General features: G+C 42.5%; 1 protein-coding gene across 1 annotated transcript in view; it reads left to right on the top strand.

The window, feature by feature from the left end:
• Positions 1-14,384, top strand: part of Tfb1 (transcription factor B1) — a 276,606-nt gene extending 262,222 nt beyond the window's left edge. Inside the window, exon 12 of the mRNA XM_080277678.1 lies at positions 14,352-14,384. The gene's annotated coding sequence lies outside the window, so the exon portion shown is untranslated. The remainder of the gene's footprint in view (positions 1-14,351) is intronic.
• The last annotated feature ends 11,484 nt before the right edge of the window (positions 14,385-25,868 follow it).

Consider the following 25,868-nt stretch of genomic DNA (forward strand, 5'->3'; position numbering starts at 1 on the left):
ATTGGTTTTTCAGTTCAAGAGGTTCACTGTATTGGTCAGTGGTAGCCTAACCTCTGGCGCTGCTCAGGCCCCTACACCTGTAGAAGAGTAGTTTATGATGACTTTTTACCATTATATTATTCCTGTGAACAATGCTTATGTTAAGAGGACATAAATGACACATGAGACAATATTAAGGTATAGCACAGTATGCAAAATGTATCACTAAGGAAGAGGTACCGGAAGAGGCTTTAACCCTTTCATTACCATGGTTTCGTTTGTGTTTTATTCTTGCTAATACCAGACGAATGTATTCAGATAAAGCAGTCTCCAAGTAGTGTATGGGTTAATTAAGGCTTTTCTCTAACTTCTTCGGCTTGGAAAGTCTGTACTAGTTTAATAAAATTGTCAGGAGATGGTAGGAATAAGAGAAAATATACATTCTCAGGCTGAAGTGGTTATTGTTGTTGAGCAATCGTAATTGTCTGGCAGGAGACCCATCCACCACAGGCAATCAGTGCCCTTGCACAGCTGTCCCATGAAGTGAACCAAATTTCCCTTGTTGTAGAAAGTGTCTTGCCACACTGAAGCTCAAGGAGGCGTATCAAGGTTTGGTTCCTGATGGGATGTTGCATTTTTTTGTCTCAACTCAGTTAACAGGGGCACCATAGCAGGTTCCACTTCACCCTGTAATCTGGTTATATGGTTACCACCCAGCACTGTAAATAGTTTCATGGGTTACAGGAAACCATTAGAATTGTCTCTCAATATAGAGTCACCTGAATTGGAAAGACAAGTAATTAGAAGTGACAGGCAGGATGGGAGAATATAGGAAAAGAGGAGGACAGGCACAGAAAAGGAATGATAAAGGTGAAGGAAGTAGTAGGCAGTATTTCATCGAGGGAGTGGATGATGGGCACCTCCCACTACTACTGCTGAAGTGGCTGAGGGCACAAGAATGCAACCCAGCCATGCCAGCTGAGCCTAGCTATGGCACAGTAACCCTTTCAGAGAGAGAGAGAGAGGGTGTGGGTGTGGGTGTGCAGTGATGTACCCAGAAAGTTGAAAAGGGCGGAGGGGGGGGCCTTTTTTTTTTTTTTTTTTTTTTTTTTTCCCCCCCGTGCAGCTCATGACTTTGGCGAGCATAGCAAGACTGTACAGCTGGGGGGTTCGTGGAGGCACTGTAAGCCCTCCCTCAAGAAAATTTTGCATTTTGGATAATTTTATAATTTATGAGGGGTAGACCGAGAAAGACATGGGACGAGGTCATTAAGTGTGACCTTAGGATTAAGGGACTGAACAGGGAGGCTGCAATGGATCGTGCAGCATGGAGAGCTGCCATTAGGTGACCAAGGCCGACACATGCAAGTACAGTGGGGCACCAACTTTCGCTACAGCAGGATTCGCGGAATCCACTTTCGTGGCATGCACCAAATATTCCCTAACTTCCACTTTCGCTTGAAAAAAATCGATTTTCACGCACAAATTTTGGGTTTGGGACAATATTTTGAACTTTGAATTTCCTGCACCGCCCGCCCGCAACCCACCGCCATCTTGAATGACGTCATGTCAACACTCTGTCCACCCATTCCCGCCATTGTGTACGAGCGTGCTAGCTCCATTGTGTTGGATTCTCACGGTTCAATGGTTCAAGTCTGTTTGGTGAAGTGTTCAATAAACGCATCCATGAAGGGCAGCAGGCTCTTATCACACGCTACCTGCAGAAGACTAAGGAAATAACGGAGGTGGAAGTACCATTGGAAGCCGAGGGGGCAGCCGACCATGGTGCTATCCCTACTGACAGTGCCATAGAGGAGCTTAACCTGGATGAAGATTTCGATGGATTTGTTCAAGAGAACCTAGCACAAAGGGAAATTCAGCACAGAGGGGAAGTGTTGCATCAAGTTGCATCTGAGGAGGCAGAGAGAGAGAGTGGTAGCGAGGCAGCAAGAGGTGGCGCCAATATGTCTGGCGTGGCTAAATAAGCCCGCCACGCGCCTCGGATACTTACCCCCAACATCCATTAAACACCTCAACCTGGTCTCTGTGATATGTTTCTCCTCATATAATGTGTACTGTACAGTTTTTATTGTTTGTATCTCACAATGCAATGTACAATAGTGATTTGATGTACTGTATTGCAAGTGAAAATGAAAATCTGATGTTACTTTAGGATAACCGGGAACCAATTAGCCTTTTTCCCATAAAGACAATGCCCCAACTTTCGCTAATTCCACTTTCGCGCATTATTTTTGGACCCAATTAGGCGCGATAATTGGTGCCCCACTGTATGTTGGAGCCTTTAAAAACGAAACGATTTTCAGGCCATATGGATTGGCTATACGACATAAATGTAGCACATTCGAAAGTCATTTTTAAGTACAGAGTTATGATTCAGACTCTCCAATAACCATATACTACTAAAATTCAAATGCTCATATTTCGATCAAACAACACTGAAACTGAAATAAACTAATAAATTATATCTATCTATCTATCTATTGCCAGACGCCTCAATCCCGTTTGGGGTGGCCACAAACAAATCGCCTCCAAGTCGCCCTGTCCCCCGCCATTTCACTGCCCTGCTCCCAACTCACACCCCCCTCTCTCATATACCTCTCCACCCCATCCCTCCATCTCATCCTCGGCCTCCCCCTCCCTCTTCCCCCCTCCACCTCACTCACATACACTCTCTTCGTCAGTCTTTCACCCTCCATCCTCTCCACATGGCCAAACCACCTCAGTGTGTTCCTCATAACGCTTCCTATCACATCCACATCCACACCACAACGCTCCTTTATATCCTCATTCGTCAGCCTGTCTCTCCACGTGACTCCACAGGCTCCTCTTAAATAACTCATTTCCACTGCTCTCACTCTTGACTTGTGTCCTTCCAACAATGTCCAAGCTTCACTTCCGTACGTTAGAGTTGGTATCACAATACTGTCATGTAGTAACTTTTTCACTTCCATGCTCACTTCCCTGTTTCTTATCACTGCTTTCAAGGAACCAGCAACCTTTCTTCCCTGCTGTACCCTTTCAAGCACTTCACCCTCCAAACCTCCATCCTTACTCATCACACTACCCAAATACTTAAACGTACTCACATTTTCCAATTCCTCACCATCTAACCTCGCTGTACATTCACTAACTTCACCTCTCTCAAAGACCATCACTTTACTCTTCCCTACATTCACCTTTAGGTGAATATATATATATATATATATATATATATATACATATACATACAGTAATCCTTCTGCTTTCCGGACGCCCACTTTCCGGACATCCCCACATACCGGTCATTGTGGGCCTGGACCATCGGAACCGAAAATGGCCAAAAAAAGAAAAAAAATCCCCAAAAATCCGAATTTTTTCCCCACACGTAATTTGAAATTGCCGTGCGGCGCCAAACAGCTGCTTACACCATGGCCCCTTCACCCCTTCCTTCCTCCCCCCTCCCCCCTTCCCTGTCAGGGTTGCTGTTTGTTATTTTTCATTACCAAATGTGGGCCAATTTGGTAATGAAAAATTCGTTTCGTAATGAATCAGAATAATGCATTACCATCGGATTTTTCACATGTATGAGGATACACAGGATGGAGATGGTGGATTGTTTGCTTTCTCTGATTAATCTGCTACCCTACATAGCGTGAAAATAATCAACATGGTGTTAATTATAAGGAGAGTGATTACAGGTGTTTCCACTTGTATATATAATTAGTGAAGAATAAATGCTACCTTTACAAATTTGGTAATGAAAAGTTAAATTCGGTAATGAAAGTTGAGGAGATTGGTAATGTGGTCGTTGCGATCTGACAACTCTGTTTCTCCGACATCAACAGTTACTCTCTAACTTCGATTGTGAATAGACACTGGAAGCCACACATGCTTGTTTTTTGTGAATAAACAGTGGATATACTGCAATACCTCGCGTCTAGACCATATGGGAATTTACAGTGTTGTGCAGTGTTAAGAAATTTGACCTTAGAGTGCAAAGGATCAACTGTGGAGTGCAAATTGGCAGTTTATCTGGCGGTTAGAACTGCAGTGGTGCAGTTAAGAACAATGTGCAGTGTTAAACAATTATAACTCACAGTGCAAAGAATTAAGTGCAGCACAACACTGGATTACTGTACATGCTTCAAGAGCATTTTCACCACTGCCAAAACCTTAGAAAAACATCCACAAACGTGATGTAAGTACCCTGGCTGAGGTACAGTCACTTCTAATTCCTCATTCTTTGGTTCCTTTTCATTTATTTCATGCTTTATGTCCATTATTGGTGTGAATAGGGTCTTAAATAGGTTTAAATAGGTGCTATGCATGTCCGGTAGGGAGTTATTTAGGTGGCTTTCAAAGTTAGGCTGGGTTAGGGTCTATAAGTACCAGTCCAGGAGGCTGGTGCCCACTATCCGGACAGGACCACTTTCCGGACGTGCCTTTGGCTCTATTACGTCGGGTAGTGGAGGGATTACTATATAGTACATCTCCCTAGTACGTTCCTACTGTATATGGGCGACAGAGGACGTTGCATAGTATGAATTTGTGTACTGTGAATACATAAACTTACAGGAAAAATTACATATGGGCAGCACCTCCCTTCATGGGCAACCCTTGAGATGCCTTTCATACCTATGTGTTGTACTATACAGGGAAACTATCTAAGATATATTAAAAAAAAAAATAAAGTAAACCAAGAACTTGTTGAACGAAAGGCAATGATAGACTACGTGTGTGTGGATGAGCGAATGAGAAGACAAGTGTTTGGATGCAAGAGTGTGGAGAGGGTGGGGGAATGGAGTCTCGGACCATCACTTAGTGATGGCCAAGGTAGAGCTGCAAAGAAAGTGGTTGAGGAGACGAACGGGAAGACAGGAGGAAGCAACTCCTGTGAGAAGAGTGGAGAAATTGCAAGATAGTGAGAAAATGACAAGAGTATAAGAGCATAGTGGAAGAAAGATTGGGAAGGTATGAGCTAGAGCAGATGGAAGGGGTGGAAGACGTATGTAAGATATTCACGGAAGAGATAGGCGCAGCGTGTGAGGCGGTTTGTGGAGTGAGGAGGAGATGTAAGGGTGTGCAAGGGACAGCATGGTGGAATGATGAGGTGAAACGAGTTGTGGAACAAAAGAAGAAGGCATATAGTGAATGGTTAGCGAGTGGAGGTAGGGGAGAAGATGAGAGAGAGAAGAGAGAGGTATACATGAGCAGGAGAAGGGAGGTTAAGAGACTGGTGAAGGAGAGTAAAAAGAAAGTGGATGAAGAGTTTGGGAGGAATCTGAGTGTGAAATGGAGGGAGAGTAAGAAATTGTTTTGGAAGGAGGTAAAGAAAGTAAGGCAGTGTGAAAGGGGAAATAGTTGGGGAGTGAAAGATAGGAATAATAGATTGTTGGTGGAGAAGAGAGAGAAACTGAGGAGATGGAAGGAGCACTTTGAGGATTTGTTGAATGTAGAGAGTGAGAGCAGTGCGAGTATAAGTGGTTGGGGAATGGCTGGGAGAAGGAGAGATGAGAGGAGGGAGGAAGAGATCAGTAGGGTGGAAGTAGTGGAAGTGATGAAGAAGATTAAGTTGGGAAAGGCCTCAGGAATTGATGGAGTGTGTGGGGAAATGCTTAGGTATGGGGGTGAGATTGTTGTGGTGTGGATATGGAAGTTGTGTAGATTGGCTTGGGAAGAGGGAAGGGTTCCAGAGGACTGGAAATCAGGTATAGTTGTTCCTCTGTACAAAGGAAAAGGGGAGAGAGAAGTATGTGGTAACCATAGGGGTATTTGCCTACTTAGTGTGACTGGTAAAATATATGGTAGAATACTCATTGATAGGGTTAGGCATATGACAGAAGACCTAGCTGGAGAAGAACAAGGGGGATTTAGGAAGGGAAAAGGGTGTGTAGATCAGATATTTGTTCTAAGATGTTTAGTGGAGAAGTATCTAGAGAAGGGAAGGAAAGTGTATGCTGCCTTCATGGACTTGGAGAAAGCTTATGACAGAATAGATAGGCAAGGTATGTGGAAGATATTAAGAATATATGGAGTGGAGGGGAAATTGTTGAGTGCTGTGAAGAGTATGTACGAGGGAGCTAGGGCTGCGGTGCGAGTGGATGGTGAGCTGAGTGAGTTCATTGATCTCAATGTGGGACTGAAACAGGGTTGTGTGATGTCTCCATGGCTGTTTAATATATACATGGATGGCGTTGTAAAGGAGGTGCAAGGTAGGGCAGTGGATGTGGGGGTGGCTCTAATGAATGAGGATGAGATTTGGAAGCTTCCAGTGTTGCTGTTTGCTGATGATACAGTACTGTTGAGTGAAGATGAATGGGAGTTGCAAGGTTTGGTGAATGAATTTGGAACAGTGTGTAGGAGGAGGAATCTGAAAGTTAATGTAAACAAAAGTAAAGTTATGGTGTTTGAGAGGAATGAAGTCACAGAGTGTGCAGTGAGGTTGAATGGTGAGGATATGGAGAATGTGAGTGCATTCAAGTACTTGGGTAGTGTAATGAGTAGGGATGGAACATTGGGGGATCAAGTGCGTGAAAGGGTACAGCAGGGAAGGAAGGTTGTTGGTACACTGAAAGCACTGATGAGAAATAGGGAGGTGAGTATGAAAGTTAAGAAGTCACTGCATGATAGTATTGTGATCCCTACCCTGACATATGGAAGCGAGGCATGGACCTTGCAAGAGGGGAACAAGTCAAGAGTGAGAGCAGTGGAAATGAGTTACTTGAGAGGAGCATGTGGAGTGACGTGGAGGGACAGGTTGACGAATGAAGAAGTGAAGGAACGCTGTGGGGTGGATGTGGATGTGGTTGAGAAGATTAGGAGAAATACACTGAGGTGGTTTGGACATGTGAAGAGAATGGAGAATGAAAGACTGACTAAGAGGGTGTATGTAGGCGAGGTGGAGGGTGGGAGAGGGAGAGGTAGACCGAGGATGAGGTGGAGGGATGGAGTTGAGAGGTATATGAGGGAGGGGGGGGTGAGTTGGGGGGAGGGTAGTCAAATTGTGGGTGACAGAGCGACTTGGAGGCGTTTTGTCTGCGGCCACCCTTTGCGGGATTAGGGTGTCAGGCTATAGATAGATAGATAGATAGAAGAATATTATGGCTTTCCTAGGTAAATCAATAAGGATATGGCTTAACTAAACCAACAAGAATATGGCTGCTCACCTTTACCCAAGAGGACAACAGGCGTGATGGAGGTAAGAAGAGGATCCGAGGGAGGATGAGGCACCTAGCGTGCATCTCCTGCATCACCCACCACACCACCTGACACACCACCTTCCCCACCACTTTCGTCACCAGCACTTTCAACACTTTCACTAACTATTGCACTCACTTCGTTCATAATCCCTTCGAAGTCTATTTCTGACACCTCAGACATCGAATCAGCCTCTTGGTCCTCCTCAGGATATGGCTCTTCTGATGTTGAAGGGAGTGATTCCTCACTTTGTTCAAGCTGAAGGAAACGGGTTATGAGTGTTTGCTTCCGTCTGTTTACTTTCTGATTGTGCTTGTTGGTGTAGTAGCGGAAGGTTCTGTCCAGTGAAAACATCACCTCCACTCACAACTGAGAGCGTTCGATGTCCTTGAATTCTTCCTTGAATTTATCAAGGGCATACAGTACCCTGCTGATCTCCATCATGGTCAAATTGCTGGTGCTGCTGCCTTTTTTGCTGCTATCTCCTGCTCAAGTTGGGCAGAGCGTAGGCAACCGTTATTGCTTCTTGGGGGGGCAATGTCGCGTACTTGGGGTAACCCCGGATTTGGGCCACTCTTCGCTGCCCGTCTTGCTTACAAGGAGTTCAATTCACGTACTAATAAAAAATACACAAAAATTTAGAAAATAATAGGTCCTCGCATATAAGGGGGATCGCGTACTCAGAACTCGCGTACTGTGGGGATGTACTGTGTGTATATACTGTATATATATATATTTATATATACAGTATATATATATATATATATATATACATATACCTATACATATACAGCCATCCCGTTTTAATGATCTAATTGGTTAGGTAAAACCCCATCGTTAGGCGGGGTATCGCATGTTGGGATACTTTTAACATGTATTTTAATGTGGACCGTTTACCAGCTTTGGGTTTCCCTCCAAACCAAGTCCAAAACCCACCCAGATGAGCCCCAAAACAGGTTTAAAGGCAGTCTAAATGGCCTAACGACTGTCAAGGAGGCTAACCTAAGGCTAACACCTGTAAATAACTCACTAAAACCAACAAATCAAATCTGGATATCATCAAATACAAGGTACCAGAGCCAACCCACCACTGAATCACATCTTTTTTATATTTCTGCCTGGAATCATGCTAAGTCTTCTTCGCTTTGCAAAAAAATAATTTCATCCGTTCTAAATGCTCTCAACTCTCCAAATCGAATTCTTCCTGCTTCTTCTGGCACCTTGCCAAAAACCTTTCTATCAACTTTGCCTCATCATCCTTCCCTCCTCTTTTCTACTCTGATGGCTCTGTAGCTATTTCTTCTACTGATAAAGCAGATCTGTTTGCTCAGACTTTCTCCACCAATTCCACCTTAGACAATTCCAGTGCTGTTCCTCCTTCACTTCCCCCCTCTGACTTCCTCATGGCTGACATTAAAATTTCTTCAGCTGATGTATTTTCTGCCATCACTGGCCTCAATACTAAGAAGGCATATGGACCTAATGGGGTCACTCCTGTTGTCCTCAAGAACTGTGCATCTGTGCTTACACCCTGTTTAGGTAAACTCTTTCGCCTTTGTCTTTTTACTTGTACCTTTCCTTCTTGTTGGAAGTTTGCTCTCATTCAGCCAGTCCCAAAGAAGGGTAACCATTCCCAACCTTCTAACTATCGTCCAATTGCTTTAACATCCTGTGCTTCAAAAGTTTTTGAGTCCATTTTTAGCAGAAAAATTTTAAAGCATCTTTCCTATTGCAACCCTCTTTTTGATCGTCAGTATGGGTTCCATCAGGGACGCTCCACTGGTGATCTTTTTACCTACTGTACCTTTCAGATTCCTGGTCATCCTCCTTTCGGGACTTTGGAGAAAGCTTTGCCATTGCACTTGACATCTCAATGGCTTTCGATCGAGTCTGGCATAAATCTTTAACTTCCAAACTGCCCTCTTACGGTTTCTATCCTTCTATCTGTGCCTTCATCTAAAACTTCCTTTCCGGTCATTCTATAGCCGCTGTTGTAGACGGCCATCGTTCTTCTCCTAGATCTATTAACAGTGATGTTCCTCTGGGCTCTGTCCTATCACCAACTCTCTTCCTTTTATTTATCAATGATCTTCTAAGCTGTACATCTAACCCTATCCACTTGTACGCTGATGATTCTACCCTTCACCTTTCTATTTGGTTCCCACAATGTTAATCTCAGCAGTTACTTCAAGAAACGAGAGATGAGGCTATGGCACACCTAATGTCTGACTTGGCTCGTATCTCTGACTGGGGTAAAAGTAATCTTGTTGTTTTTAATGCATCAAAGACGCAGTTTTTACACCTATCAACCCGTCAAAATCTTCTGCAGGAATACCCACTAATGTTTAATAATATCCAGCTCAATCCTGCATCATCCTTGAACATGCTTGGGGTTTCATTCACATGGGACTTATCTTGGAAAGATCATATTGCATCTCTTGTAAAATCTGCCTCCAGGAGATTGAGTGTGCTAAGCCGACTCCGTGCCTTCTTTACTCCTGCACAGTTGTTGACTTTATACAGGGGTTTTATTCGCCCCTGTTTAGAGGGGAGGCTCCCCACATACAGCTCATCTCAGTAGGGTGGAGTCAAAGGCTATTCGTCTCGTCAACTCTCCTCCTCTTACTGGCTCCCTTCGACCTTTGTGTCTTCGCCGCGCTGTTGCCTCTTTATCTCTTTTCTGTCGCAACTTCAATGGTCACTGCTCCTCTGAACTGTCTGCTTGCATCCCACCACCTCTACGATGCACCTGTCTAGTAACAAACTCTCATCCCTTTGCTGTCCAGCTCTCTAATGCAAGAGTTAACCATTACTCTCAGTCCTTCATTTATACAACAGGTTAACTCTGGAACTGTCTCCCTCTGTCTGTATTTCCTACTTCCTATGATCTCCCATCTTTTAAACACTGTGTATCCAGGCATCTCAAAATAAATGGATCTTGAATTTGGCTCACTTTTGTATTGTTTTTGTTTCTTTCTTGGAAGGAATGTTAATGCGGGCTCAGCCTTTGGTTCCTTCTTCCAAGCATTAAAAAAAAAAAAACGTACCCCAAAATGACAATATTCACCCCACCTATGGCTAATACAGATTAACCAGAGTCTAAAAACAGTTTATAAATCAACCTAAACACACAATTTTAGTCTAAAATATCATCAAAATCAGTAAGAAAAATCAAAACCCATCGTTAAACTGGGGTTTGGATGTTGTTAGGCAGGGTATGGTGCAATTTCTATCCCCATCGTTAAGCCGGGGTATCACATCTAGGGATATCGTATGTCGAGGTATTACTGTATATATATATATTACAATAAGGGGGGACATGGCTGCATGGCCCCCCCCTCGGTATGCCACTGTGTGTGTGTGTGTGTGTGTGTGTGTGTGTGTGTGTGTGTTACTAATCCATCCATCCATCATCCAATCCTGCGTTGCCCCATGAGGACCTTAGGAGCCCAGGGCTAGGCAAGTTGGTCCTGACATTTGAGATGAGAGTGACCAGCCTCACTTATCCCTGAGTGGCATTACGTGAGCAGTAAACCCCAACCACCCCTTGGATATAAACCTTCACTGGCTCAATTCGATCGGAGCGCTGTAATTACCCACTAAAACCACGAGGCCTCAAAATTTGGTTTTACAGTTATCACCCTATGTAGTAAATGGTTTCCTGGTGTACAGGAAACCATTTGGCTTGTCACTCAGTATAGGGTCACCCACAGACAGAAGGAAGTGTGTTACTAATAATGATAAAAATTCATTCATCATCCAGTCCAGGGTTGCCCCATGATGAGTGTAGGAGCCTGGGGCTAGGTAAGTTGGTCCTGACATTTAAGATGAGAATGACCAGCCTCACTCATCCCTGAGTGGCATTACATGAGCAATAAACCTCAACCTCCCCTTGGAGATAAACCTTCACTGGCTCAATCCGTTTGAAGCACCATAATTACCCACTAAACCACCAGGCGCCAAAATTTGGTTACATGGTTACCACCCAGTGTAGTAAATGGTTTCCTGGTGTACAGGAAACCATATGGCTAGTCACTCAGCGTAAAGTCACCTACAGGCAGAAGGAAGAGGAAAGAAAGAAGGAAAGAAAGACAGAAGAGGGAGTGTCAGGTCACCAGTAGGCAGAAGGACGAGGAAAGAATGAAGGAAAGAAAGACGGAAGAGGATGGAAGGAAAGAAGGATGAAGGAGAGGAAAAGGCAGATACCCAAGATTAGCACTACATCGAATAATAATAATTCTTGATTCACAATAGTAATCTATCTATCTATCTATCTATCTATCTATCTATATACCTAGGCTGCTTCCCAGGTAGCCAAGACAGGACTACACACTCCCCATTTACTCATCCATTCAATAACTACTAACAGACTGAAAGGGATAAATGAATGAAGAATTTGTTCAGCATGGGAGTCCTTTAAACTAAAGTTGATTGTTAACCCCTCCACAATAGAAAGTCTTTCCCAAGCTAAGTAAAATTATATGATAGGAGCAAGTCCAGTCCTCGGCCTTTATGCTTCCTATGGGGCAATGCAAGATTGATGGAATAAAAAGGAAACCTACCATCATACTGGAAGGTTGCTGATATTATTTGGGTTAAGAGTGAATGAATTAGATATAACCATCATTAGCCCTTTCACAGCAAGGGATCATTCCTTAGCTGAATATAATCACTGGGCAGAAATGGAACAAGAAAACTGCCATTTTACTGATAAGGATGCAGAGTTTTAGCAGTGGGTGCCTGCAGGGTTTTCACTTACAGTAGTCAGTCATTCAGTGGTCAGTTGAAGCCTGCACAGAGCCTGATATCTGCCATTGAGACATACTCTGAATTCGCTCAGACATATTTCCTAATTATGAATTGGGTATTACTGGTGGGAGGGAAAGAGCTAAAGTTCTTTATTTCTCTAATTTTGGAACTGCACAGACCCCATCTTCAGAGAGACTATGAATATATACTTTGTATAGTCTGAAACATTAGAAAAAAAGAACTTGAGCTGTATACTGTGTTTCCCTCCCACCCATTTTATCTGTATGTCAGTATGAATTATTGTTAATTGTTTTCCTTGTAATTTTTACTCCTCCTTGAGTTGATTCCTAGTTGTGGTAAAAAGAAAGCCTGGTGTTGTAAAGATGTGATAATTGTAGTTTAGTAATCTATGTAGCCCTATTTTAATATTCATTATCTTTGTCGCATGTACAGTCTGCCCAAGAAGTGACGACAGAGTGTCCAGAAGATTTCAGTCAGTGATAAAGTACATACTTTTCCTTATATCTTTACAAGGTGAAACTTATTATGTAAAACTGTAACAGAAAACAATAGTTAACGTCAAAGTACCGGTATGTTTCAGAATTGCAGAAAGCAATTTGTTAGTTACGATAATAGGAAATCCTAAACGCAACTAATTGAAATTTCACAACTATTGCTCAGGGACAGTCAGGAATGATTTGCGGAGTTCAAATTTAGTATGGTAACACGCAATAATTTTTTAGCAGTGTAAGCCTGAAAAGAAGAGTGCTTCAATAAACAGTTAAAATTATTTAATATTTAATGAAATAATTTCCATCTTAATATTAGGGAATAATTTAAGTCATTTATTTCCGTCTCCAATGTCTCCATGTCCGATTACGACAGAAAGCGGAAAGGCGGTGTAAGTCAGTAGGCTATTTTAAATGTTTTGATCAACAAGCACCAAAGGAGACAACTAAAAAGACACTCAGTTATTACACTGCATTTGGCCAATTTTCCAGTAAGAAAAATCTGTGGATAATTTAATGTCAGCCAGAGGACTATCGGTGAACGAAATATAAAAAAAAGAACCTCAAAATTTGCCGAGAGTCGGAGCTACGTGGAGAATGCCAACTTGTGTCATTGCCTAGTATCCTCAGTGCTTAAACAATTAGCAAGAGTAATAAAATGCAGAGGTTCATAAACAAATCATTGATCTCAAAACTTCCAAATTAGACTTATCAGTTGAGAAGGGCATAGCAGTTTATTTAAAAAGAAAGGTATGATATTAACAGATAGACCAAAAAGTGTGTGCTTTTGCATTGCATGAGTCTATAAGCTCATGTTTTGGTCCTCTGTTGCCCAGTGTAAGGGAAAAGAGTAAAATCTGTCATATCTCCTCCATCCATCCATCATCCAAACCTACGTCACCCCATGAGGAGCTTAGGAGCCTGGGGCTAGGGAAGTTGGTCCAGACATTTAATAACTGAGCGTCATCTGGGGATAAAGTATAATTATAATTATTATAAGTGAGGGGAAGACAAGGAATAAAAGGCAGAATGGTCTTGCTGCTGTTTCCGGTAGGACGACATTAATAAGAATACTTTCATTGTTGTGGCATCCGTACTGTTGCTATATAATCACTAAAGCACTTGAAAATAGGTTAGTGTATTTGCAGTCACAAGAATTTTCCTTAATTGGTCTCCGAAACTAGAGCATCTGTATTTGAAATCCTGGGAAGAAAATACATCAGGAACACAGGGTTATACTGTTCACTGTGCACGGAGTAATACATTACATTAGATACGGGAAACGTATCTAAGTGTTAACTTCTAATATATCATTGCCTCTTGTTGTTCATTTTCTGTCTTAGTGGGATATAATATATATTTTACTTGATGTGATCAAGGCACATAATTTTCATCTCATATTCACTCTTTTCATTGAACGTATGGCAGTGCAGAGTGATAAAAGCAACCTGAGACTCTGCCATCACTTCTTGGGGTGACTGTACCATATCTCTATACATTATACCTTCTGTACCAACAAAAATATGATGAAGTCCAGTCCATTATGCCATCAAAATAATAATGAGCCACCCCCCCCCACCCCACCCACCCCGAAACACAAACACACACAAAAGCACATTTACCCACCTCGTGCACCTCACTCTCGTAACACAGGCCATGTTTCAACGTGCTGTAACAAAAATCTCTGGGAGTGCCCAGGTGAAGAGGCCAGTTTCCAGCAGTTCACTGAGCTGTCATTCATACAAATCTGGGGCCACAACAACAGATACAACAATAGCTCAACTCCCAGCCGACAGATTGCATTTGCACTTCCTTCTCTCCACCATCTATAATGATGCCCAGATTTTTTGTGTCCATTATATAGCTGCTGGGCTTTGTTGTTAACCTGTCTTTAATGATGAAGATTATTCTTTGCAGGTCAGCTCTCACTTAAAGTCTGGGATGTGTGGAGGCAAAATGCAGCTGTAAGTGAAACATGCTTCTGATTCATGACTGAGGGATTAAGAGAACAAAAAACACCCACTTCTGACTTTAAAACCTGTTCATAATGAAGCAAGCAACCGTAAGTGAAGAAATTGTAATACCTGTAATTCATCAGCAGCTGATTAATGGAAGAACTGTCTATTAGGCCTGACTAAATTTTGTTAGCATCTGCAGCTTTGTATAGTGCTGGCCACATAGTGCATGATGTTGCCTTTGGAAATTAACCCTATATCCAAGGGGCCTTTCGTAACCATTTTACTCCTGTGACATAACTTTTAAATTACTCCTCCTGCCACTGAATGGTTTTGTTTACTTTAGGAGAGACTTCCTGAACTGGCAAGGTTAGATTTGGCCTTCATTAACCCTTCCCTTAAAAGATGTCTCCCAAAAGCTAAATATGACTATCTGGTGCTGGCCTGATAAAACTGAAAAAATAATAATAATAATAATTGTAGGTGTTTAACTGTAATGAAAAGATCTGGTAATAACATTAACATAATAAGACAGATTGTACAGAAGGTCAGTGGTGATTTTTTCTAGCTCCTCTCATATAAAGAGATGTCTTTTCTAAGTGGATGTTGTATAGTGTAATCATATGGTGGCAGCAGGAACAAAATGGTGGTGTCATTTCACTCAGAAAGAAAATGTCTAGGTGAGTGATGGTATCAAATATTGTTAGATTTAGTTATCATCATCCCAGCCCTGATTCCCACCTTAGAGGTGGAATGATATAAGATCTGGAAACAAGAAAAATCACAGTAGTAGGCAACTTACCAAAACAGTGTCTCCGATGAAATGGCCCAATCAATCTCGCACACATTCAAACCTGAGTTTTGGCATACTGCCACCGCCTCCACCACCACCACCACCACCACCACCATCATCATCATCATCATCATCATCATCATCTGTCTGTCTGTCTATCTGTCTATTGCCAGACACCATAATCCCATAAGGGGTGGCCATTTGACTTTGACTTATTTGTTTTACAGGGAGGGATACTAACCCACCACCAACCCACTTGTTGATACGTAGGGAGCATGTATGGTTTGATTATATGGTTACCACCCAGTGTTGTAAATGGTTACTTGGCCTACAGGAAACCATTTGGCTTGTCACTCAATGTAAAGCCACCTGTGAAGGAAAGAAAAGCAATAAGAAGTGACAGGAAAGATGGGAGAAATAGGAAGGGAGGAGGGCAGACACAGAAAAAGAATGATAAAGGCTAAGGAAGAAGCAGGCAGCACTACATCAAGTGAGTGGATGATGGTCACCACCACCTACCACAAATCATCATATTTCTACCATCATCATCATTATCATCATCATCATCATCATCATCACAGTAGAAGTGGAGAAGCAATCTTCAACACTCCCAGCACCCAGAACATTTTTAGTATTTTATTCTTGCAGCTTGGATCAGACCCCCTCTCCCATAGTGAAGGAGTTAGAAGCACTGTCCATTTCTCCAATAATCATACACTGTGATTCTGTTATTAGTCTTGCTTTTGCCACATAGTTTTGATCAGCTTGTGGGAGGTGTTCCATAGTACAGTATTTGAGGGTATTGTAGGTGGTCACATCTTGGTAAGGCTGTGCCTATGCACCGTATGGAGTAATGTCCTAGGGTTTAAAAAATGATAATTCTTATTTCACAGTTTATTCAGATATTATAAGATTATTTGTTTTACAAATAGAGGTATATGAGAGAGGGGGGTGTGAGTTGGGAGCAGGGGAGTGAAATGGCGGGGGACAGGGCGACTTGGAGGCGATTTGTTTGTGGCCACCCCAAACGGGACTGAGGCGTCTGGCAATAGATAGATAGATAGAAAATAATTTGGAAGATTGTGATGATTTTTTTCTTTTATTTATTTATAATAAGGAGTGATTGCAAAGCTTGTCGTATTACAATAAGACCTCATTAGAAGGTGCCTTTTTGTTGGGTCATTTTCCTAATTACCTTCACTGTAAATTACCGACAATGTGCCTATTACAATTCCATTTCCACCAGTAAAGCTGAAATGTCAGATTCCTCCCAGGTCATGTTATTTTGAAACACAAGGTTGCTTATAATGAGGAATGCCCATAATTCAGAATACTATGTCTTGTAATAAGTAAGAATTCATATTAATCTTAAACTCCAGCTGAGTAAGTTTGATCTCCTGTAGTTGTGATGTAGGAAAGGTGACACTGAGGATGTTGATAATGATGATGATATAAGAGTGCAGTACAAGGGGCAGATCTGAATGGTTTGTGTCAGGTTTAAATACAATTTGCCCGAGGACATTATGACTGTGTTTGTATTATGAGCTTGCTACTGTTATTTTATTCAGATTATGACACCTTAGTTTTGGTGGTAGCCTGCTATATAAATAAACTAAGAGCACGCCTTGTTCATATGCAGAACAACCTGCAACTGCTACATACATCATATAATCAAACTCTCTCTCCCCCATTTTTTTTTTTTTTTTTTTTTTTTTTTTTTTTCACCCAAATGTCCATAAATAGCATACCATGGCCAGACTAAGGTAAATAATGAACTGATATTTGGTTTTCCTTTTCTTTTCTGTGCTCTCCTTCATTTATAAGAGCAAAAATTATTTTTGAGGAAAAAAAAAATCCTGTTTTTTTGTGCATGGGGGGATCGACCACAAAACCTAATGCCGCAGTTAATGGGTTAATAGTAGAGGGGTTAATGAAGGTTATACCTGACATCTCCAGTTCAGAAAATTTTTCATAAGCTGAAGAAAGTTGTCTGGAAGTAGCAAGGATAAAAGAATAGAAGCCATCTTCAGACTGAAGCAGTTAATATCATATACTGAGGGGATATTAGCGAGCTGGGTCGAGATTCACAGTGTAACTTGTGATCGTTTTCCTCTTGCAACTAGTATTTGTTTTGTGGGGGGGGGGGGGGTCGTATGGAAAAATCCTGCCTTCCTAATTTTCCTCCTGTAACCAAGATTTGTTTTACATGAAGAAAAAAACAATAAGATCATCTCTTCATTCTATGTGTGTCTGTTTATACATCATCCAGTCCTGTACTACCCCACTTGGAATGTAGGGGCCCAGGGCTTGCCTACTTTGTCCAGACAATTAAGACAAGCGACCAGTCATAGTCTCCTGTTTGGCATAATATGATCAAGAAACACCAGCTACTCCTCAGATATAAACCATAATGGAAAATATCAGATTGGAGTGCAGAACCCACCAGACCACCAGGCATTCACTTGTTTATTGGTTATGATCCATTGTAATACAGTAATCTCTCAATTATCCATCATCGCAATATCGGTGCTTTCTGCTTGGCTCTATTAAATCGATATGTGGTGAAATTAGGGAGTATTCGCCACAGAAACAGAAAGCAATCAGTGGTGCTGTGCATTTTTCGGTGGTAATGTGTATCATCCGGCTCAGACACGGGACCTGACCCAGTCAGCGTGCAGGCAGACCCCGCAACACAGCAGCACACGCCAGCTGATCACAATTCGGTGTGGGAGCAGTCTACCAGATGCACCAAATTTAACCATTGCCTAGGGCTGCTTTTTAAAATTTGTCTGTTAGTCGATAAACAAATAAATGTCGATGACGTTGGCAGTAGTCTGTGACGACATCCCTCCTGAAGTTGGAATAATTCTGACATTTTTATCTGTGGCCTTTTTGGGGGTATATTTTTCAATAAAAATGGATTATAATGAATATTAGGGGATATTATATAATGTCCTTTATTATATAACTGATATTAATGCAATATCAATTTACAATGAATTGGCAAGAGACGATGACAGCACATACGAGCACAGAGAGGCATTCTGTCCTGTTCCTTGCCTGTGTTCACAGCTGTTTTAGATGTTTACGCCACAGAGATTTTTCCCACTTCATCTGCATGGCATTATTCATTGAAATTTGATAAGTTTTTTATTGTAATTTCTGTACAGTGCTCCGTCCTTTAATGCAGGTAATGTAGACTGGCCATATGCTGCAGTATACTTTTCACGTTATAAGTTCCATATGTTTCCATTACCAAGGGCTTAACCTAGACTGGACATTGGAAATACTTTTCGTCACCCTTTTCACCCCAAATCCTACCCAAACCCTCCAAATAACACTCTGCTGACATTCACTCTGATACTTATTCACAGGAAGTTATTAAAAATACATCAGAAAGGTCCCCAGACATTACAGTAACCCCTTTAAATTAACGAGGGTTATGTTCCAAACCCCCTCACTAATTCTTGAACTTCCCCAATTCTTGATGCCTTCCTGAAAATGATATTTACCAGTAATTGTGTAGCCCATGAACCACTGATACTCTAATGCATTACCGATAAATAAACTTTTTTTTTTTATTAAATCTGTTTCCCCTTTGTTATTAGCTGATCGGCTGTGACAACTCGTTTGATTTGTTAGCATATTGGCAGAAGGGACTGGCCAGGTGTTTAACCTAACCTAGTTTAACTACCTAATAATTTAACCAAACCTTACCTGACCCATAGTTGGGAAACTGGGAAACAAAATCCACCTTTGAGTATGTAGAGTAAGTTTCTTCCATTGCTCCACAAACACACAATTGTAGATATGGCTTAATGGCTTAACCACTCAGTGGCCATGGGTTCTGAAATTTTGCATGCACCCCTGGCTTAAAGATGTGAAGAGAATCATCTGGCACACCTAGCAATGTGTTTTTTAGCTTCCTAAACCCATCTTGTGATTCACTATGATTCATGGAAGAATTCGTAAAATTTTGGTGCATGTGTCATAAGGGCAAAAACATCTGAGACTAAGCAACCGCCTGACTGCTTGGGATGGTAGCGTAGAGTTGTGTAAACATACCAGTGACTGTCGGTCCCTTCCCATATAAAGTTGTTTACAGTTTTTCATAGCTAGCGCTATCTCGACGTCGCTGACACCGGTACTGTAAAGGGTTGTTCAGCGCCGGGGATTATTAAGGAGTTAATGGAATACATTACTGTTTGCATCGATGCTCTCACTTACTCACACAAAAACGAACAAACGAATGAGCACTAAATGTGTTTAACTTTCAGCAGAAAGACCTTTCCAATTCAAATAATTTATAGTACCTCCAGTTTATTTCCTGCATTTTCCGACTTTTTTAAAGGAAGAAATTTCTATTACTGAAGTTTTTAATTATGAGTTCGGCAGTTATGGGGTTCTGTCTATCTATCCATCTATTACCAGACGCCTTAATCCCCTATACAGTGCTCGTCAGAAGTATTCAGCGTTGTCCGCTGGGCGCGCAACACTTATGGCCCAAAAAGAATCACCCATTTTTAGGGGTAAGAATTGAGCCACAAGTTTGAGCTCCAAGCATGACGTCACGGTAGCCTGGGGCCTTCTGATGCGCTGGTTGGTTCCCGCCTCAGTCGCCCACGGGCTGCCTGAGAGAGAGGAACTCCGCCGAGTGTCCCTCTCAAATTGCGCCATTTTTTACTGAGTGTCCCGCAGTGTTTTGGCCTTCAAAACTTTGTTATGGCACCTACCCGTGAACTATCGAGTGAAATCATATCCCAGATCATTGCTTTAAAGGAGGCAGGCCACCAGACAAAGGAAATTAGTGAATTGGTTGGTGTGGCACGATCGACAGTGCGTCGTTGGTGTGCGTGGTTTCGGGAGGAAAACAGTGGTGAAGTTCCCACAAAGAAACCGAGGTCTGGTAGGCCTAGGAAAACTTCCCCAAGGTCTGTTAATGTTTTAAAACGTGCAGTGGAGTTTAATCCTCCTGTGAGTGCAAGGAAAATTAAGGAGAGCAACCCAGAAGTGTTTGGTGAGGTGTCAGTGAGAACAGTGTCTCGTAGGGTGCATGAGCTTGGTTACACAAGTCACAGGCCTGTGAAAAAGCCTCTTCTCTCTAGCAGCCAGAGAATTCGTAGGCTTGCCTTTGCTAATAAATATCTAAATTGGGGTGAGGAGCAATGGTTGTCAGTGTTGTGGTCTGATGAGGCAACGTTTAGTGTTACCTGTAACAGAGGAGCATGCAAAGGTAGTGACCCACTTGACCCACGGTATGTAGAAAGCACAGTTAAACATCCTGATTCACTCATAGTATGGGGTTGTTTTTCAGGGAAGGGTTTGGGGAAGCTTGTTGTACTTCCCAAGAACCTCAGAGTGAATCAGGATGTTTACCTGGAGCTTCTGTGTGATCATTTACCAGACTCCTTCGAGCTAACAGGTGCACGAGTGTTTCAGCAGGACGGTGCACCTGCTCACAAGGCCAAATCGGTCACCAATTGGCTTCGTGACTGCGAGGTATCATTCATGACAGACTGGCCAGGAAATAGCCCAGACCTCAACCCGATTGAAAACCTCTGGTACCTCGTAAAGAAGAGTCTCCAAGGGAAGGACGTGAGCTCTCTGCCTAAGCTGGAAGCCGCCATTCGTGACTCCTGGGACAAAATACCGCTCCAGCACCTCAGGAGCCTCGCCCTTTCACTTCCAAGACGTCTCAGGTCCGTGAAGAAACGTAAAGGCTACCCTACGAAGCACTAAAGGTAAATAAAATGCATTATTTATATGTTTTTTCAATGTTGAAAGGTTTGTTTCTCAGGAGGGACGCAGGGCGCTCCATACTTCTGACGAGCACTGTATGGGGTGGCCACAAACAAATAGCCTCCACGTCACCCTGTCCCCCCCAATTTCACTGCCCTGCTCCCAATTCACACACCCCTCTCTCGTATACCTCTCCACTCCATCCCTCCATCTCATCCTTGGCCTACCCCTCGCTCTCTCCCCCCCCACCTCACCCACATAAACTCTTCTCATCAGTCTCTCTCCATCCTCACCACATGGCCAAACCACCTCAGTGTGTTTCTCCTAATGCTTCCTATCACATACACATCCACACCACAGCACTCCTTTCCATCCTCATTTGTCAGTCTGTCTCTCCATGTGATTCCACAGGCTCCTTTCAAATAACTCATTTTCACTGCTCTCATTCTTGACTTGTGTCCCTCCAACAGCGTCCAAGCTTCACTTCCATATGTCAGAGTTGGTATCACAATACTGTCGTGTAATAACTTTTTCACTTCCATGCTCACTTCCCTGTTTCTTATCACTGCCTTCAAGGAACCAGCAGCCTTTCTTCCTTGTTGTACCCTTTCAAGCACTTCACCCTCCAAACTTCCATCCTTACTCATCACACTACCCAAGTACTTAAACGTACTCACGTTTTCCATTTCCTCCTCATCGAAACGCATTGTACATTCATTGACTTCACTTCTCTCAAAGACCATAACTTTACTCTTCCCTACATTAACCTTTAGATTCTGTTTCTTACACACACTCCCAAACTCATCCACCAAGGCTTGCAGCTCCCCTTCATCTTCACTTAACAACGCAGTATCAACTGCAGACAACAGTACAGTGAGTTTCCAAACACTGCCCTCTCTCATTACGGCCACTCGAACATCCACTGCCCTAGCATGTATCTTATAACCTCATCCATATACAGATTGAACAACCAGGGAGACATGACACATCCCTGTTTCAACCCAACCATCCAGTAGAAAAACTCACTCAGTTCACTATCCACACGCACTGCAGCCTTAGCACTCTCATACATCCCTTCACAGCATTCAACAACTTCCCATCTACTCCATATATCGTAATACTTTCCACAATCCTTGTCTGTCCACCCTGTCATATGCTTTCTCCAAATCCTTGAAGGCTGCTTACAACTTCTTTCCCCTCCATTAAAGATCTAAGAATGAATATCTGAACTACACAACCTCTTCCCTTCCTAAAGCCTCCCTGTTCTTTTCCAACTAATTCCTCTGTTATTTCCCTAACTCTGTCAGTAAGTATTACCGTATAATTTTCCTGTTACACTAAGAAGACAAATGCCTCTGATTACCACACACTTCTTTTTCCCCTTTCCCTTTGTACAATGGAATAATTATACCTGACTTCCAATCATCCAGGACTTTACCTTCCTCCCAGCCCAATCTGCACATCTTCCACATCCATTCTACTACTGTCTTTCCCCCATGCTTCAGCATTTCGCCACACACCCCATCAGTTCCTGGGGCTTTCCCCATTTTGACTTTCTTCAGTGCTTCCACAACTTCCATCCTACTGTTTTACTTTCATTCTGTATGTTCAACAATTCATTAAAGTTTTCTCTCCATCTGCTTACATTTTCTCCCTTCTCCACTAGTAATCTACCATTTTTATCTTTCACTCCCCTGCTAACTTTGTTGCCACCCAGTCTGACTCTCTTTACCTCTTTCCAGAACTTTTTCTTACATTCTCTCCACTTTACACTCAAATTCCTTCCAAATTCCTCATCCACTCTCTTCTTACTCTCTCATACTAATCTTTTCACCTCTTCCTTTCTACATATATATCTCTCTCTTCCGTCTCTCACCTTCTTCCACACCCGTTTCTTCTTTTGTGCCACAGCCTGTCTCACCTCTTCATTCCACCATGCTATTCCTTGCACCCCTTTTCGTCTTCTCTTCATCCCACACACCACATCACATGCTGCACATATTTCCTCTGAAAATATCTTGCACACACCTTCCATGTCCCCCATCTGCTCCAGTTCATGTTTACCCAATCGTTCCTCCACTTCTCTCTTACATTCTACCTTTTTCTCATCCTCTTGTAACCTTTTCACCCTCCTTACATCTACTCCTTCCTCCCATCCTTCCCTCCTTCTATTTCTCCATTATACTTGGACCTTGATTCTGACCACCACCAAGTGGTGGTCAGAAAGTCCACTCCCCCAACCTCTGTATGTTCTTGCATCAATTACACATCGCATCCTTTCATCCACACACACATAATCAGTCATTGCCTTCCTTTCATTCAGTTCACCATCCACCCATCTCATCACTCGCCATGTATACCTGTGGATCATCTTGTGCTTGAAGAGTGTATTGACTATCACCAACCCCACAAATGTCCACTAAAGCACTGCCATTCTCATCTATCTCAGTAGGCACACCCCAGTCACCAACTCCTCCATCCACCTTCACATTCCCAACTTTACCATGCATATCACCGATCAAAAACACTCTCTCATTCCTTTCTCATTCCTTTCAAACTTTTCCATGCACACTTCCACATTTGTCCAGAACTCTTCTCTCACACTGCTTGCACAATCTTGCGTTGGCACATACACGCACACAATCGCCCACATTTGTAGTCCAACTTTCAGTCTTACCCACACAATCCTTGAACCAACTGATCCATACTCTCTTATATTCTCCCTCCATCTGTTACTCACAACAATACACACTCCTTCTTTTGCCCTCTCTTTCTGACCCACTCCTGCACATATCCCCCATCCATATTCCCATTCTCTCATCTCCCCATTTAGTTTCAGTTAATCCACATTCATCCACTTTCACACCCTAAAGCACCTGGATAATTTCTCTTTTACTTCATCATTTGCACCCCTTACATTCCGGGTCACCATCCATATCGTGTCCTTTGTACGGTTCTTAGTCGTCATCTTTTGGTCAGTCCTGGTCCGAGGCTTCTTATTCGTATTTTTAGTTAGTTGTTTTCTGGGGAGGGGCACTAACTCTCCGCCAACCCACTTAATGTCACATAGGAGACACGTGTTGGTTGGTTATAAGGTTACCACCCAGCGTTGTAAATGATTTCCTGGTTTACAGGAAATCATTTGGCTTGCCACTCGATGTAGAGCTACCCAAAGAACAGGGTACCACTACACTAAGTGGGTGGATGATGGGCACCCCACCTGTGGGGTTCTACCTGTTAAAAAAAAAAAAGTTTAGGTCACTACCCTGACTGGCTCTGACAGAGTGACAATGCTCTATACCATGGAAGTAGCTACCTCAGACATGGGGACGATGCGGGAGGCCACCAAAAATCAACGGAGGATGCCCCCACTGGCCAGTGGGGGTACACATGGATGTGACATGCCACCAGTCACAGTGAACTGATCACCTGATGTCACCACATTCGACATATGACTTTTGGCAGGCTGTCTGAGAATTTCGTCGCCGGCCAACCCGCCGCGTTATATCTGTTTTTGACTGCGGTATATATATTTTTGGTCATACTGTAGGTAACCACGTAAGTGCAAATCCGTGTTACTCTGTACCATGTTACAGGAGGGAGAACTGTACAGTATCTGTGGTTGTAGCTTATATTTTGCAGTGGCATATTATAATTGTAATAGCCACCTTTTCTGCTTTGTGTTTTCTATAATCAGCTTCAGTAACAGCCCATTTTCTGCATTTATCACTTTGGGTAACTAATATACCGTATGTTTAACAATGTCAAGTAATCCCTCTAATATCCGAACGCCCAATATCCGAACATCCCCACTAACCGGACATAATCGTCCCGGGATCCAATATTCCCAAAATGGGCCAAAAACCGCAAAAAATTTGAAAAAATATCTGACTTTTTTCCCACCCGTAATTTGAAAATGCCGCATGGTGCCGAACAGCTGTTACACCATGGTCCCTTCACCCCTTCCTTCCTCCCCCTCCCCCCTCCCCTGTCAGGGTTGCCATTTGGTATTTTTCATTACCAGGTGTGGGCCAATTTGGTAATGAAAAATTCTGATCAGAATAATGCATTACCAAATGGATTTTTCACATGTATGAGGATACACAGGATGGAGATGGTGGATTGTTTGCTCTCTCTGATTAATCTGCTACCCTACATAGCATGAAAATAATCAATATGCTGTGAATTATAAGGAGAGCGATTACATGTATTTCCACTTTAGTGAAGCATAAATGCTAGCTTTACGAATTTGGTAATGAAATGTTAAATTTGGTAATGAAAGTTGAGGAGATTGGTAATGTGGCCATTGCGATCTGGCAACTCTGTTACCCCGCCATCATCAACAGTCACAGCCAAACTCCGATCAAGAGCAGATGCTTATAGCAGTGCAAGCCACTGGTGCTTGTTTTTTGTGAATAAACAGTGAATAAACTGCAATACCTCGCCGCTAGAACACACGGAAATTTACAGTGTTGTGCAGTGTTAAGAAATTAGAATTTAGAGTCCAGAGGATTAACTGTGGACTGCAAACTGGCGGTTCAAACCAGTCCAGGAGCGAGGGACTTGTAAGTACCCAGAATGTTTAATATTGTATAAACTTACCTCTAAAACCTTTTTTTTTTTTGGGTTCTTTTGCATTTATTTCAGTCTTTTATGTCCCTTATTGGTGTGATTTGGGTCTTAAATAGGTGCAATGCATGTCCAGAGGGAGTTGTATAGGTGTTTTTCTGAGTTAGGGTCCATAAGTACAAGTCCAGGAGGCTGGGGCCCAATATCCGGACAGGATCACTATCCGGACATGCCGTTGGCTCTATTACGTCGGATATTGGAGGGATTACTTATGTTTATGCTGTATATTACTGTACTGCTCAATCGGTTTCTGTGTCGTTATGCAATATAAGAGAGAAACGGAGGAGCGATTGGGTAAACGTGATTTGGAGGAGATGA

Source organism: Coenobita brevimanus, chromosome 71, assembly GCF_032717465.1.
Source record: "Coenobita brevimanus isolate Jiangsu-jjx chromosome 71, ASM3271746v2, whole genome shotgun sequence".
Lineage (NCBI taxonomy): Eukaryota > Metazoa > Arthropoda > Malacostraca > Decapoda > Coenobitidae > Coenobita > Coenobita brevimanus.